The sequence below is a fragment of the Lutra lutra genome, chromosome 10, assembly GCF_902655055.1.
Source record: "Lutra lutra chromosome 10, mLutLut1.2, whole genome shotgun sequence".
Lineage (NCBI taxonomy): Eukaryota > Metazoa > Chordata > Mammalia > Carnivora > Mustelidae > Lutra > Lutra lutra.
This window is the reverse complement of record NC_062287.1, coordinates 23,974,272-23,990,698: the sequence shown is the minus strand read 5'-3', so window position 1 is coordinate 23,990,698 and position 16,427 is coordinate 23,974,272. Positions and strand designations below refer to the sequence as shown.

At 42.0% G+C, this 16,427-nt stretch overlaps 1 protein-coding gene across 3 annotated transcripts in view; it reads left to right on the top strand.

The window, feature by feature from the left end:
* Nucleotides 1-2,065: 2,065 nt before the first annotated feature.
* The window catches only part of ETS1 (ETS proto-oncogene 1, transcription factor), a 128,241-nt gene continuing 113,879 nt past the window's right edge, over nucleotides 2,066-16,427 (top strand). For all 3 annotated transcript variants that reach the window (XM_047690804.1, XM_047690807.1, XM_047690803.1), the window contains exon 1: nucleotides 2,066-2,182. The gene's annotated coding sequence lies outside the window, so the exon portion shown is untranslated. The remainder of the gene's footprint in view (nucleotides 2,183-16,427) is intronic.

The window sequence follows — 16,427 nt, the reverse complement described above, 5'->3', positions numbered from 1 at the left end:
AAGTCTACTCCAGTCCTTTTCCCATTCTGTAATGGGGTTATTTGTACAAAACTCCATATTGTAATGGGCTTATTTTGTAATGGAGTTATTTGTTTTGTTTGGAGTTCTTATGTATTCTGAATATTAATTTCTTATCAGGGATTTGCAAATATCTTCTCTCATTTTTTTTTTTCACTTTCTTGTTGGTGTCCTTTGATGCACAAAAGGTTTTAATTTTGGTGAATTCCAGCTTGCCTATTTTTGCTTTTATTGCCTGGGCTTTGGTGTCCTAGCCAATAAATTATTGCCAAATCCAGTGTTGTGAAGTGTCTCTCTATGTTTTGTTTTAAGAACTTTATGGTTTTAACTCTTATGTTTAGGTCTTTGATCCATTTTGAGTTAATTTTTGTAGATAGTGTGAGATGAGGATTCAGCTTCATTCATTTATTGCCTGTGGATACCGATCTAATGTTGCATTTTTGAAAATACCATTTTAAACAACACTTCCTGCTTTCCTGGGCATTGCCAGGCAACTTACAACGGTGATGACTTACTTGGCATCATTCAGATTTCTAGCTTATGCTCTTTCTCACCATGACAGGTAGAGGAGGGAGCTAGGGTCTTCAAGCATTGCTGACTGTATGAACTCTTATGTAAACAATGTCCAACTCCAGAACTTCTTAAAAATCACACCGTGTACTCTTGGAGGACAAGAATCCATGTCTTCTCTGCTTTTTTTCCAAATGTCTTGCAAACATAGTAAATACAATTATAATTAGTTGTGATGGGTTTAATTGACCATGAGCTTTTTAGATAGCATGTCTTGCACTGTATTGCAATGGTTGATTTATGTCTCTCTTCCCACGACAGCATAAACTTGTTATTTTTCCAGTGTCTAGCACAGTGCCTGGCATAGACATTTATTAGACAATACTGCACCAAATGCCATTATCTCTTCCTTTCTTCGAAGCCATATTAAAGTGCATAGACAAAAGATGAGCAGCAAAATCTCATTTTAATTACAACACCATCTTAACTGCATTGCTAGCTTTATAGAGTGAAGGATAATGATACTGTTGCTCTGAGGGACATTTATTAGATTTTCATAGACTTTCCAGGTTGTGCATTTGTGATTTCATTAGAAGGGGAAAGGAGCCAACCATGACAAATCCATCTCCCATCTATTCTTCAAAAAAGATAGAATCTTTTAGGATAAAACTCTTAAATTAAGCAGCCAAATAATGACTTTTCAAAAAAAATTTCTCTTAACAAAATAACCGTATTCCTAGAAATGATTTTACATGAATGTAACATTCTTACCATGGTTCCGAATATGTAAATAAAAGAAGCTGTATATTTTCACCTAAAACAAATGTATGATTTTCACACTGCTCACATTTGCTCTAAATGGGAAATATATGAACATTTCTGTCCTTTAATTGCTGTGCCAGAGTCAGGACCACTGAAACTAATCTATTTTAGACATCACTAAGACCAGACTTACACAAATAGGGTATTTTAATTTTATTTTTAAGAATTCCCAGTGCTCCGTTCCATATAATTATTTCCTTCTCCTTAGGAAACATCACATTTCACATCAGGTTAACAGAGCTAAATAAGCCAGAGCAGGTGACTGTTTGGTAGATATCCTGTTTTCTGACAACCTTGGGGGACCTGATTCTACAGCAAGCTTTCCATTTCCAGACCCCTTGCCTAGGTTAATGGGACTCCATTGAATCCATGAATATTCACATATTCAGTAGAAAGTAAATCTAATGCATCAGCAGAGGATGAGACAGGTTATCCCACTGAGCTGGTTCCCTTTGGCTCATCTCCTTCCCCATTACTCTCCATGGCTGCATTATATTTAATTGAAGGATAATTTGAAGGATAGAAAATAAGGTGTGATTCGGTGTGACCCCAGCCAGTAACAACATTTGCTTTTCCACCTAGACCAAAGAGCCTGTTCCAGTGTCTGCCTCCGCGGTGTCAAGGGCTTGGGGCACACTGCCTTTTTTCCCAGCTTTCCCGGCCTTGACCACACCCCCCAATTTAAGGAGGCAGCTCTATTAGAAACATTATGGTCTTTGCATCCTCTATAGCCATCAAGCGGAGGATTCCTGCAGGTAGTTGGAAAGAGACCACAGACACTGAGGGAAGCTCACTCAGGACCCTTTCTTCACCCAGGCTCTCCGGCAAAGTAGTAAGTGAAGTGTGAGTTTCTGCCTAAAACTTTGCTCTTTTCCTTTCCGCCCCCCCCCCCTTTTTTGTTTCATTCTGGGGAATTAAACAGTGAATTGATGGGGACTTTCAGGATACAGGCGGGTTTTCTCTTTCTCTTTTCACATTTTCTGATATTTTCCATTCAATTACTTAATAACAATTTTCAAAAATACTTCTTAACATTCTTAAAATAGTCTGAAATCAAGAGTGTTTCACTATTCTCCCTGCTTAATAAAAGCAAAATCACACACGTTTTAGAGACTCGCAGATTACTTGTCAGAAACTCTGAATTTTCCTCGCATGTGGGAGCAGCTCCAAAGAAATAAAGCCGTAGTTAAACATAGAAATTCCTTTTTTTCTCTTTCACTCCTACCAAACCTATTGCTTTTTTTTTTTTTCTGCCTCGCAGCTTAATGAATTTTTGAGGAGAGGAAATTGCCACAGGTTTGAATCTTGCAAGCCAAACTAGCCAGTTTGTTTTGTGTTGTTTTTTTTTTTTTTCCTGTTTTGTCTTTTTTTGGTGTTTTTCCCTGTTTTGTGACTCCTAGTTCTCCCATGTTCTGCCTGTTTTGGGGGCTGTAGCTGAGACAGGGAGAGTCTCAAAGTCACGGGGCTTTTCTCCTCTCCCCCGCAGAGCTGGACTTCATTGGCGCTGCTACGGAACCATAGGGGGTATGGATGGCCATTCCCCTGCACTGGGTGATTTTATCCTGCATTGCCACTCTGTGGCTTCTCATCTGCTGTTAACAAGCCCCTGTTGCCCCACCTTTTAAAGCAGCCTTAAACGTGGACGAACTGTTCAAAAAGATTCTGGGTTATTGAGATCAAGGCATTCACTTGTAGCTTTTCCTTACTGCCTTTTGGGTAAGATTTTTTTTTTTTTAATTTTAAAACCATTTCCCCCCTTATTTCATACCATTGCTGGGCAACTGAAAAGCGACATATCATCGAAACAACAGGAAAAAGCCTCTAAAATGATAACCCTGGCAATTCCACATGATCTGTAAAATGACTCTTCATCTGTCGTGGCTCCGGACTGTGTCTTCTCCTTCTTACCTAAAAAGCAAACCTTCCCCTTCTGCAGGCAGGGATACTATGCGTGGAGGGTTGGCAGGGTGGGCCCTGTTGCTGTTGAGATTCTTATTTACCTGTTGTTCTTGAATGGAGGGAAGGGACAGCTAATGAGTTAATGTCTGCAAAGTGCTTTGAAGATGAAAGGCCTTTTTCATGTGTTCAGTATTGTAGTTATTAATATTAATATTTGAAGAAGCATGCTGTTTCTAATTGTAAATCAACAACTCCCATCCTTGCCAACTCAGTAGTGAAAAAGCAAACAGCCAACAAAAATCAGCCACACAGCGTTTTCCGTCCTGGTTCCGTTGCTGAGGAGGAGGGAGGCGGAGTCGATTACAGGCTCCTTCCACCCACGCGCTAGTGGGTAGAGGGGCCGCAAGGTCCAAGAGTAGAGTCTGGAAGAAGGTGGGCAAAGGGTGTCCTTCAACACCTGGTAATGCCTGACCCTGGAGAGCTGGGTGAGAGCATGGACCTGGGCCAGTTGCCTGCCTCAGATTATAATGAAATTCAAAGGCGAGCAGGGTCAGAACGGGAACCAGCCGCTGGATTTGGCATCAAGAATGTGGATGTGCATTTGGGTCCCATTAGAGATTGGCTTGGTAACGGAGAACAGGTATTTAACCTGACTGTTCTTAAAATGGGAATGATGATTTGTGTCTCACCTCATCTTTTCCACAAAGATGAGAGAACAGGAGTAAACAGCATAGAGAGTGAAAGTGCCAATCCTGTTGAGGGGCGGTCCTAAGTAATATTGTAACAAGTTGGGTGTGTGGGTGCAGGTCCCTGGGGGAGGTGGGGGCAGAAGACAGAGGAATGGTAGGGAAACAAATGATTAGTCCTGACACTCCTTTCTTTGGTTATACCCAGAGCCACAGTGTATGCCTGAATTTCTTACTGAGAATTCCCATTCTGGTATACCTCCTGATTTTATTTATTGATGAACAGATCTGTTTTTCACAGCGACTCTCCTTTTCTTTCTTTTTTTTTTTTTTTAGACTTGTTTTTAAAAATTTTTTTTATTTGACAGACAGAGATCACAAGTAGGCAGAGAGTCAGGCAGAGAGAAAGGAGGAAGCAGGCTCCCTGCCAAGCAGAGAGCCCGATGTGGGGCTTGATCCCAGGACCCTGAGATCATGACCTGAGCTGAAGGCAGAGGCTTAACCCACTGAGCCAGCCAGGTGCCCCAACGACTCTCCTTTTCTAATTACCCATTGAAAATTCCCATTTCTGCAGCAAACAGCTGAAGGAAGGGTGACATCCCAGAAGCTGGGACACACACCCGCACCCCCTGCTTTCTTTCTTTCTATATGGAAATTAAAAAGTATTTGGTATTTGAGCAAACTGAATGTGGTATGCAAAAATTTAGTGGCATCGAAGGCAAATTTTGTGAGTTTTCGATCCTCGGAACAACTCATTTTGTGTCTTTTCATCTCCTTCGTCCCTCCTCCACTGAAAATGTAGCTTTAGGGAACTCCAGCTTTTAATCCGGATTATTCTCCAAGTATCACACCTGGTTTCCGTCACTTTCCCAACCGGGAGGAAAATAATTCCTAATATTTATCGAGCACTTTAAGTTAGTATGCTCGGGGGTCCTTACTGAGTGCTTTGCACAGACTACTTCATTTAACCCACATCGAAGTATTTGAGGTGGGCATCCTTGTTATTCCCATTTAACAGCTGAAGACCCTGAGCTTGGTGATATGACCAATGTAGAGTAGGACCCAGTTAGAACCAAGGGGCTGTGAGTCCAGACCTTGGGGCTGGCACTGTACTTACTGCAAAGCAACCTTCATAGCTTTCAGATACTGACACGAGTTTAGGCTGAATTCTTTTGCTTTGACTCATGATTTGCTCTTATTTGGGAAAATACTATGGAATAGGCCTCTTTTCCAAAGGGGAATCTGCAGATCGACCATTCGTTGTCAGAGAGATACTGACCATTAGACAAGTTAAAAGTCTAGTTGACCAGATCAGCGTATCTCTCCTCCAGTGTCTCTTGGGACAAATATCGATTGAATTTCTGTGTTGTCTCCAGCCTTGTGTTGGGTGATGTAACAGATACTGAAGGAATAATAATGGATGTTCCATTTCTAAGATCAACATAATTTTATTTTAGGAGGCAAGGTCTTACCTGAAAAGAGGTTGAAAATAAAAGACAATATGAATGCTAAACTATGTGATATAGTCTATGAGTGTCTTGGGACTTCAGGTAGCAAGAAATCATGTCTGGAGCAGGGAGTGACATCTATTTTTGATCAATTTTGTTTCTCATAGAAGAGGGTAGATTTGATATTCCAGTTGACTAAGGGCTGCTGCTGTCTCAAGAACTTAGAGGAGAAGGCTGGGATAGTACTCACTAGGAAAGTCAAGAAGCGACCTCTTGGTGAAGATGTCAAGAAAATATTCTCAATGGGAGAAGTAAAATCTAGAAATTTTCAAGTGATGTGGAAAAGTAGAACCCCCCCCCCAAATTTTAGCCTTTTTTTGCATTTAAAGTTTTTGACCTTTTCATTTGGAAATCATCTCCAGTGCCTCAGAAGTCGCAAAACACAAACCGGAGAGTTTCCAAAGTGTTAGGACGTTTAAAATTGTGAAAAATACAATGCAAATTATTTTCCTTCATCATCTTTTGGTGCCCCTGGTGACCTTTTAAACGAAAGGATTCCTGTCAATGGGGAGAGAACAGCGATGGCAGTTTCTTGAAATTGGAGGCTAAGTAACGACAACCACAGGTTCTTAGGAAAGGCTAGGAGGCTTGTCAGACGTGCCCATCCTCGGGCACGTGGCTTTGGGGGCAGGGACAGGTCCTGAGCCACACGTGTTTCCCCGGCCAGCTTGTACTGTCGCTAAGTTAAAATTGAACTTATGCTCAGCCTGTGCCACAGATGTCTTTTTGCCTGATCCTCAGGGGGCCTGCCCCCTCAACACCTGCTTTGTTGTAATTGCTCATGAACTTAACCAAGTTTGTCCAGACGCTTCCTTGCTCCTCCAACTGAGGTCCCTCTGGGCCGCAACATCAGCATCACGTGGGATCTCGCTGGAAATACAGACCTTCGCCTGTACCTCAGACCTGCTGACTCAGGCTTTGCATTGTAACGCGATTCCCAGGTGATTCCTATGCAAATCAGTTGGGGAAGCGCAGCTCTAGAGGGAAAAACCAAAACACACACACAAGAAAATTAAAAAAACGCTAACGAACAAAATTCTTGCAGTATTTTCTGTAGCAGCTGACTACTTCCTTATGTTTGTATCTAGTTGCTAAAGTGTTTACTCCACCAAAGATAGACATTTAAGTCAAAAACATGTCGGTCTGACTCGAGAGGCTACAATATCTCCCCCTTTGTGCCTTGCAGTCTCTGATGAGTTTGCTCCTCGCAGTAAGAAAAATGCTTACTTCTCGGTTTTATGCATAACAATGGTACAAATAGACTACCATTCAACAGAAATTGTGGCTCTTTTCTCCAGGGAAATTCTTAACTAATGCCTACTCAACCTCTGCTTAGGAAGGGAATCCTTTTCTGATTATTTAAATGCAAGTCCTTTAGAAAAAGGGACAAGGGATTTAGGCCATCTGGGTTCTAGCTCTAATACCTGAATGAATAGCGTCTGCTCCTTTGGGCACTGAAAATAATAATTAATAAAACCCACTATGACTATGAAAGTATGAATGTTTACTAATGCCAGGCCTTATGACAAAACAGCAATAAATAAGAACCACTATTTGTTGACCATTTTATCATGCATAAAGCACTCTGCTAAGCATGTTTATTTTATCCAACCCTTCTCAATGATCCCGAAAGGATGGGTATTATTACCTCCAATTGATATTTGAGGATCTGAGACTTGGTGAGCTTAACAAACTTGCTTTTGGCCATAGGCTCAGTGAGGAGCTGCCCGTTCACCCACAGTCTGTAACTCCAGAGCTCTTAGTTGCTGATAAACTTAACCTCTCTGAGCCCAGTGTATTCAAACAAAGCATGATGGTCAACTCCAAAGTTGACTAAATTTGCAAAGTCCCTCTTTCTGCGAGAAGGACAGCAAGCTGTCGAACATCATATTCAGAAAATTTGAACCTTACAGTTTGGGCAGTAAAACAAATAAAACAACACCATGAAATCTCCATCTGACATAGTCCAAGAAATTGCTTGCTGGATTTGAGAGATCTGAGGCAGCTGGTCTCCCTTGGTTCAGTTTGAAAAGGGCATTATTCAAATCTATCCTGTTCCCCTTTCATGTCTTCCTAGTAGCTACCTCTGTTCATGATGTCTTTCAGTCTTGTTGAGAGCTTCTTAGGAGCCCAAACCATCTCCATATTCTAGATTGTATCCAATGTGCTCTCCACGCTGTAAGTAGAAAAGTAATTATTTAAAATTCTAGGCTCTTTAGGGATTTCTTTGGCAACATCCATTGGGTTAGAGGTGACATTTTTAGTCTTGAGACCTTTGGATTCAACTTGGCCAAGAATCTCATATAACGTGACCTCCTCTATATCCGACACTGTGAAGCAGCAAGTACTTAATGTCATTTCTTAGCTTGCTCTTTTTTTGTTTCTAGTTTCTTAGTAAGAAACAATTTTAATTTATCGATTCAGCTATTCATAGATAACTATGATGTGCATGGTGGCCAACTGTGATCATTTGTTGAATTTCGTGGTTAAATACAGCATTTGAGGAATGACATTTGGAGATGAGGCCTTGGGCACTTTTACTGTAAAATAGGGTACTGACTGTTACCCTTAGTCTCCCAGATGATGTTCCCACATGAAACCTGATTGCCCAGAAAAAAGTAGAGTGCCAGTTTCTGCTAGGTTTCAGGGATTAGGATTAATATCGTGTTCATAAATTCCTCGCATTTAAGAGCAGGCAGGTTTGGGTGTATCCCTTGATGTTTATGAGAAGCAACTCCACTCTGCCCACTGTTGACAATACCATTCCAGCAGTGTGACTGGGAAGGATTTGTTTCCATGAGGAGGAAACATAAAATAGTCTATGAGGTACTCCTTATTTCCTAATTGCTATGGTACAACAGACTAAAACCATCTCATATTCTCTCTCTTTTTTAGGACATATTTACGAGTTACTCCTTGAGGAAGGGCAAAACAATATACTCTTGCAATCGTATGATAACATGAGTGTATTTATAGTCTTCCAAGAAAGATTGGTTGAGCTATGTCAATTCATACAGAACTTGAAAGTGTTATGCTTAGTTAGGAGATGGAGGTGGTTTAGAGAAATAGGAGATGGCTATGAGTCATGTTCATGCCTCTATTCAAGTAAGGTTTGGAGCACTAATTATCAGTGAAGCGGGGGAGAAGTAAGACTACAATGCTAGCTGTACCCTGAGTGGCTGCTTTGTGCATTTAGTGAAGGTGGCCTGTTTGGTTTAAGACACAGAAGGCAACAGCACATAAATGAGAACACTGCCTTTATGGGTCAGGGTTGGCCACTTAAAATAAGAAGGAATGTTTACTACTGTAATGTTGAAATACCCAGTCAAGACAATGAAGTTCTTAAAAATTTAGGAGCAAGGAAGAGAAACCATCTCTAATTCCTTGAACTATTTTTCTTTTCTCCTTATTGTAATCACAAAGTTTCCTTAGGAAATGATCTAAATACGCTTAAATTTGTGTTCTTGGGGGAATTGAACTTGGCAGCTTTAGTTACCCTGCCAGATCAAAGGAGAGATCTACAAAATGACTGGAAAAATACCAGTGAGCTACTTATGAGAGTTAAGAGAGAGAATGGTACAATAGATAAACTTGTCAATATGGTGCATTTGTTAGTTTAAAGGAAAATATGATTCTGGGGCACCTGGGTGGCTCAGTTGGACCTGCCTTTGGCTCAGGTCATGATCCCAGAGTCCCTTAATGGAGTCCTGGGTCAGGCTCCCTGCTCAGTGGGGAGTCTGCTTCTTCCTCCCCTCCCTACCCTTTCTGCTCTCTTGCTCACTCTCTCTCATATAAATAAAATCTTTTTTTTAAGAAAAATATGATCCTGCGTGCAGTGAACATTGAAGAAGTCTAATCTTAGTGTTGCATATGGACACACGTCATCACAAGTGATGGGTCTTTTTTGTTGTTGTTGTTCTAGAGGTATCTTCACTCTCTTGAGTATATTCAGGCTGTGAGACATTGTGTTACACGTTCTAACTCTATTTCACGAACAGGTTCTTTCATTCAGTCAATAAACGTGTTGCATGTCTACTATGTAGCATATGAAAAGGCTATTCCTACTCTCAAGCAGCTCAGGATTGAGGAGCAGAAATAGACATTTATAAAGGAAACACTCTGAACCAAATAGCAAATACCGAAGTAGGTATATTATTACATTGAGTCCTGTGGAGGAGGGTTGAGAGTGTCCATCTAACTTCCTAGGGGGTTCAGAGAAAGCTTCCCAAAAGAAGGAATGCTCCCTCTGAGTCTTTAAAAACAGATTTTCATGGCATTCATAAAAAAGAAACTCAAACTATTCATTAGAAATTTAAGGTGTTGCCTTGACATGGATGGCAGTGTCTTTAGTCTGGCAAAGGTTCTGTTATTTTTCTTTGAATGGATAGTCCTTTTGGAAGTCAAATTCTTTTCCTCCTGCATTTTAGGCCCAAAGGGTGTCTTTTTTTCTTTTTTTAAAAGACTTTTTATTTATTTATTTGACAGAGAGATTACAAGTAGGCAGAGAGGCAGGCAGAGAGAGGGGGAAGCAGGCTCCCTGCTGAGCAGAGAGCCCAATGTGTGGGCTTGATCCCAGGACCCTGAGATCATGACCTGAGCCAAAGGCTGAGGCTGAACCACTGAGCCACCCAGGCACCCCAAAAGGGTGTCTTTTTAATACAGATTGACGGGAATCCTAAATTCTTGATATTGAATCCTAGTTGCAAATCTATTTAATTCTTGCATAGCAAATTTATTTATTTATTTATTTATTTATTATAGCAAACATTATTTATGTGTCATAGCTTTACTCCACAGTTGAATCCTTCACGTGCCATCTTTATGTCTAGCATAGATTGTAGCCATGATTCCTGACCTGTGACATTAACAGAAAGACTGGAGGGTAAGGTCAAAGTTAGAACACAGTGACCTTGTTGGTGGCTGTGTAATTTTGGCTTCTCTGTTATGGAAGGCACTTTGTACACGTTCCTTGTTCCAACAATACCACTTGTAGGTATTTAATGACAGGAGAAAATATTTTAGAACCTTTATCATGACAAGGAACTGGGACAAGTCAGTTATACAGTAATAAGAGACTCATTAAGTGAAGAATAATGCATACATAGAGCATAATACTCGACAGCCATAAACTTTGGAATGTAGAGTTATATTCCTTGAAGTAGAAAAATTTTCATAACATCATGTCAAATGTCAATGAAAAAAGCAGATAACAACATAGCATATAGAATATTATACCATGAAGGTAAAATTATGATCATGTGTATATGTTATATTTACATTCAGAAAGACACATTAAAAAACACCCAGAAGGACATTGAACAGAGTATTAGTATAATTACCTCTGGACAGTGGGATTTAGGGTGATTTTGGCATTTATTTTAGACATTTCTGTGTTTTTATTGTAATTTCTTCAATAAATATATATTATTTTTTCCAAAAAACAATCATTTTCAAAAGAAACAAAAAAATTTAAGTGTAGTTTACTATTTCTGTAATGGCATAGTGTTTCCTTGAAGAGCACATAACCCGAAATGAAAAACACTGATGTCACTGTGCTCCCGTAGAGATGCAGCCTAGCAGGGCAGAGTTGATGTGAACTGGCTTCAGCCTTCAAGAACGTCTTCTCTCTTTGGGATTTCCTACTCTTTATGCTTAGGTCTGACACACCCCTGCTCCTCCCCAGCCTCTCTGCCCTCTGGGCCTCCCTCACCCTGCCCTGCAGGGATCTGGGTGAAAGGCAGCTTTAGCCTGCAGGTCAGGCCCAAGTCACTAAGCTTGCGGAGGGTGGAAAGGTCTAGAAGAGGTCCGTTGGGTAGCATGCTCTACAAAGAATAGTGCTTTCCCCTGAGTCCTACAGAAAACTGTTCAACGTCCATTACTGGACTGATACACCCACATAAACCAAACTGTTTATCTTTTTTGTCCTCTGCACGGATGAGCATTTTCATCTGGAAAATTGAGGATGAGTGAGAAGAGAGGAGCCCAGGGGAAGGTGGCTGAAGACCTAGACTCAGATCTCAGCCTGACTGGGTTACAGCATTGCCCATTGTCTTTATCCTCATCTCTAAAAAAAAAAAAAAAAAAGAAAGAAAAAGAAAAGGAGGACTTAAGTGAGTTAAAGGGCATGTACGTGTTTTCTAACTTAACTCTGAGAGTCAGCAAGTCTCTGCGTGGCGGTATCCTACCAGCACCTGTGTAGGGCCTGGAGCAGAGTGAAGACGCAGACGAAATCCGTAAGTTCTAAGTGGGGTGTGCGTTGATGAGGACAATCAACAAGCAGCTCAGTGTCACATGGGGTAGTGGAAAACACTTCTGTGACTAGGTGACATTAAGAGTGAAAGCTTAGAAATGGATCACGCAACAAACCTATTCTTTCTTTTTTTAAAAGATTTATTTATTTGAGAGAGAGAGAGTATGTGCATGCAAAGGGAGGGGAGCGCCAGAGGGAGAGGGTAGAGAGGAAGCAGACTCCCTGCTGAGTGGTGACTCCTGGGGCTCCATCTCAGGACCCCGAGATCACAAGGACCTGAGCCAAAACCAAAGTTGGACCCTCAGCCGACTGAGCCATTCACCCAGGAGCCCCACACCTATTATTTCAAGTGGATCTTTATTCAGATCTGGGATCTGTTCAGATTCTCTGATCTAAAAAAACATCTGATCCACTTTACATTTTCCTTTTTGGGAGACCAAGTCATTCTTTCATTCACTAATCTAAAAAAAAAAAAAAATCTCTTATGTCCCCTCGTCTGTCCTTAAAGTCTGGAGATACAAAGATGAAAAAGACATAGTGCCTGCTTCCGAAAGCTCAGAGTTTAGTGGGAGAGGCAAATAGAAACAAGATGTTTATAAAAATGTTGTGTTTTTTTTTTAAGATTTTATTTATTTATTTGTGTGAGAGAGAGAGAGAGAGAGCACGAGCGAGCACAGGCAGAGTGGCAGGCAGAGGCAGAGGGAGTGGCAGGCAGAGGGCAGAGGGAAGTAGCCAGGCTTCCTGCCAAGCTAGAAGCCCGATGTGGGACTCGATCCCAGGACACTGGGATCATGACCTGAGCCGAAGGCAGCCGCTTAACCAACTGAGCCACCCAAGCGTCCCGAAACAGATATTTAATAAACCAATGCGTAGGCACAGTGACAGAAACACGCGAGGGGGATGGCGGGGGGGGGGTGGGGAGGGGAAGGCCAGCGAGCCCTGCCCTGGGAGGGAAGGGTAAGGGCAAGGAAGGGTTTCCTGGCAGCGAGACCTTCTGAGAGGAGTCTCAAAGCAGCAGGAGAAGACAGGTAGGTGGCTGAGGAGCAGGACAGGAGGCATTTCTACCAGAGGAGGTCATGCGAGAAGGGCAGGAACCGAGGACTGGCCCCATGAGCTTGTGGGAACAGATGTTCCACGTTATAGGAGCAGAGGTGCATCGGTGTTGGGTAGCATAAGCCCTAAGGTCGGCGGGGAGCACTACCCCCGGAGGCCGGGCAGGATCCTGAGAATTAAGTCACTTCAGACACAATTTATCTACTCCTTGGCCATTGCTGGTTCCTTTCAAGAAAACTGAGCTCAGCTCTACACAACTCTGTTATCAGGTGTTCACATTGTTCCTACGCTCTGGTGGGCCTCTGGATGCTTCTAGGCTGGGGAGTAAATCTTAAGCCACACAGTTGTTTTGTATTTAGGTAATAAACGTTTATGATGCCAAAACAAAACAAAACAAAAAACAACAAAAACTTTGGTCCAGCTGATGTTTCATGTTATGTGGGAGGGAATTCTCCTTGGCCAACAAGTCAAAAAAAAAAAAAAAAAGAAAGCATCACCCAGACACTTTTTGCTTTTCCTGAAAGGGTTTATGTCCCAAGCAGCTGTTCTGTGTCACAATCTACAAGTGGAGAAAGGGTGAGTTCTTTTTTTCTTTCTCCAAAAAATAATACAGCAGTAATCCATTTCTGTCCCAGAGTTATTTCCTGAGATGAGAGCCCTTGAGAGCTCTGGCAACTCCCTCTTTTCGGCTTCCTCCCTGGGCGAAGGGCTTTTCCCCAAGGGAAGTGTCATTCATCTAACGCAGCCGCAGGAACACAGCCCCCAGCTGAATGAACCATATGTGGGGCCATAGGTTTCCTCCCTCGCTCTGTCTGCTGGAAAGAAAACACATATTTCCACCGAACCTCTCCCCAAGCTGTGTTGCTCTGAGGGGTGTTGTCTGGCTGGGATTGAAACTCCTGATGCCCTCGAGCTGGGCTTCCGGACAAGGCTGCCCCTTCCAAAAATCCTTTTTCTTACAAATACTTAAATAAAATAGGAATTCAGAAGAGGAAAGATCTTTGCCACTTGTGGGAGTATAGGGGTGATTCATATGGCCACAAGGTCACACCTCACGCACGCTGCGATCTTCCACGATTTCCCATTCCCCACACCTAGTAGGACGGACCGCTTATCTCTTTCTAGATTGTTGATAAACTGTTCATCACCTTGTATTATAGTCCCATGTAAGTCTGTCTTTGCCACGGCCTGAAGATAGAGACTGTCTTTCTCAGCTTCATTCTGAGTTGGAGAGAATGTAAGGTCCATGAGGTCGGGGATCTTTGTTTCCCAGGTGGGTCCCAAATGCCCAGAACTGCGCCTGTCACACAGCAGACACGTAGTAACGATTTACTGAATGGGTAAACAAGTTTCTAACAAAGGACGCCTTCACTGTGCTTGTTGTATGAATGATTGAGGTCTGTGATGACTCAGGGGGTCCATGGGACTTTTTGGGAGGACCTCGGAGGGCTGAATGGCTGGCACAAACAGTGCTCCCATACCTGACAGGTCCCAAAGGTATAGATTGTCCTGCAGGGCTCTGGAGGGAAAGCCATTTGTACCCTAGGGAATCTGATCATAGTTAATCTGTTCTCAGGATGACACATTCTGTGTTGCTGAGTTGTAAGTTTCATCCGTGAGTAGATCAAAAACTTTCAAGTGGGGATGTGTAGATTGATGACGATTCATTAGAATTTTTGCATTCGATTTCAAGATTAAAGGTAAGGAATGCTTTGGTAGGAAGGGAATGTTGAACTCATTGAGACTATCTTCACAATATATGGTCAGGATCAGTCCTCGTTGACCTATGTTGTATGTACCTTATTCATATGTCATGCTCGGTCTGATTCAAGATAGCTCCTCATTGTTTTGAGAAACAGGCGATATTAACTGGATATTAACTGGATTTTTAACAATGTCCTTGGACTTAAATACTTTGGTCTTTGTCTCCTCTTAAGCTTCACCACCGGGAATTGTTAAGGGACCATTTTGCTGCAACGGAGATCAATTCCCCTAAAAAACAAGGGAATAGCATCTTGATTAACATAGCCTAGTTACCCTTAGTTATTTTATTTATTTATTTATGAAAGATTTTTATTATTTATTGACACAGAGAGATCACAAGTAGGCAGAGAGGCAGGCAGAGAGAGAGAGAGGGAAGCAGGCTCCCTGCTGAGCAAAGAGCCCGATGTGGGGTTTGATCCCAAGACCCAGGGATCATGACCTGAGCCGAAGGCAGAGGCTTTAACCCACTGAGCCACCCAGGTGCCCCCTTAGTTATTTTATTTTAAAAATTAATATTATTTTGTCTGCATCTATTTTTGGAGAAATGCATCATAAGAAAGTAAAGGGTTAGTTAAAAACAAGAAGCACAAGTTCTGGGCTAAGGTATGTCTTTTGACGATTTTTAATTTACTAATCTCAAGCACGCAATATTAGCCTCTCTGTAATTGTAGTCCTTAGTCGGTATAATTTTCTGTTGCTGAGCCGGTTTAACTATATCGTTTAAATACATTTCATAGGAAGGAAGATAGGCTCATTGGCTGTCAACTGAACGAAGACAGTGAACCAAAACCACAAACTGAACATAGGACATATAATACTCTTTTTTTTTTCCTTGAAATGTGCCGGTGGCTTTACATATTAGCAAGAATAAAGGAAAAGACCAGTACAATCCGGAAACAGTCAAGTTAAAACAAAAATGTTACTTTAAAAAAAAAATAAGGTTTTTATTGATTTGAGAGAGAGACAGCGGGCATGGTCCTACAAGAACACGAGAGGGGGGAGGGGCAGGGGAGAGAAGCAGACCCCCCACTGAGCAGGGAGCCTGAGCTGGGGCTAGATCCAGGACCCTGGGATCATGATCTGAGCTGAAGGCAGATGTTTAACCAACTGAGCCACCCAGGCACCCCTAAAACGTCACTTCCTACCGTAGGAATTTAGCCTTCAAATGCTGTGCCTAGGAACTAAATCTTCTAAATCACTTGGGAAAGACTTTTTTTTCAGTATATATATTGAGTTGATTAAAGTGTGTGAACTAATGTACTTTAGGAAGCATTTAGATTAACAAAAATGTTTGATACATAAATGATTTTCCTGATGACTGACAACCAGCTGGAAAATCCCTTCAGCCAGAACATTCCTCAAGCGTTCTCGACAGTCGGATTTTTGGTGTAGAGAACAGCTCTGGTCAAGAATTATTTCATAGTGTTTTTCCTTTTGTTCCAGATGAATCATGTTCCATCCCTTGTTCAGGGCTTCTCTCTGTTTATCTGTGTCTTGGGGTCCTGGTGGATGTGTCTCTCCAGTCGGGCTTTTCCATCCTTCTTCCCTTCAGGCCTTTCTTTTTTTACTCTTTTATCCAATTTATGCCACACCTGTGTGCTGAGTGCACCTGCTATGTGCCAGGCCTGGTTGGGGTGGAGGGAGGTGATGGATGGGGATGTTACTAAAAATGACATGTAAGACCTGGTTCTTGTCCAGAACCTGCAAAAGGGTCTTTTTGTAGATGTTTTCCTGCTTCTTGACTGCAGGCTCACAGAGGGCTAGGCACTATCCCTGCTACTTTGCAGTCAAGAGACTGGCTCTGTCTGGGGTCTGCCCATTCTCTATGTGCCCGTGATCCATCACTTTATCTTTCTGATTTCTCTTTTCCTTCTCTGCAGCATAAAGAGGTGAGCTCTAGGGGTGCCCGGTGGCTCA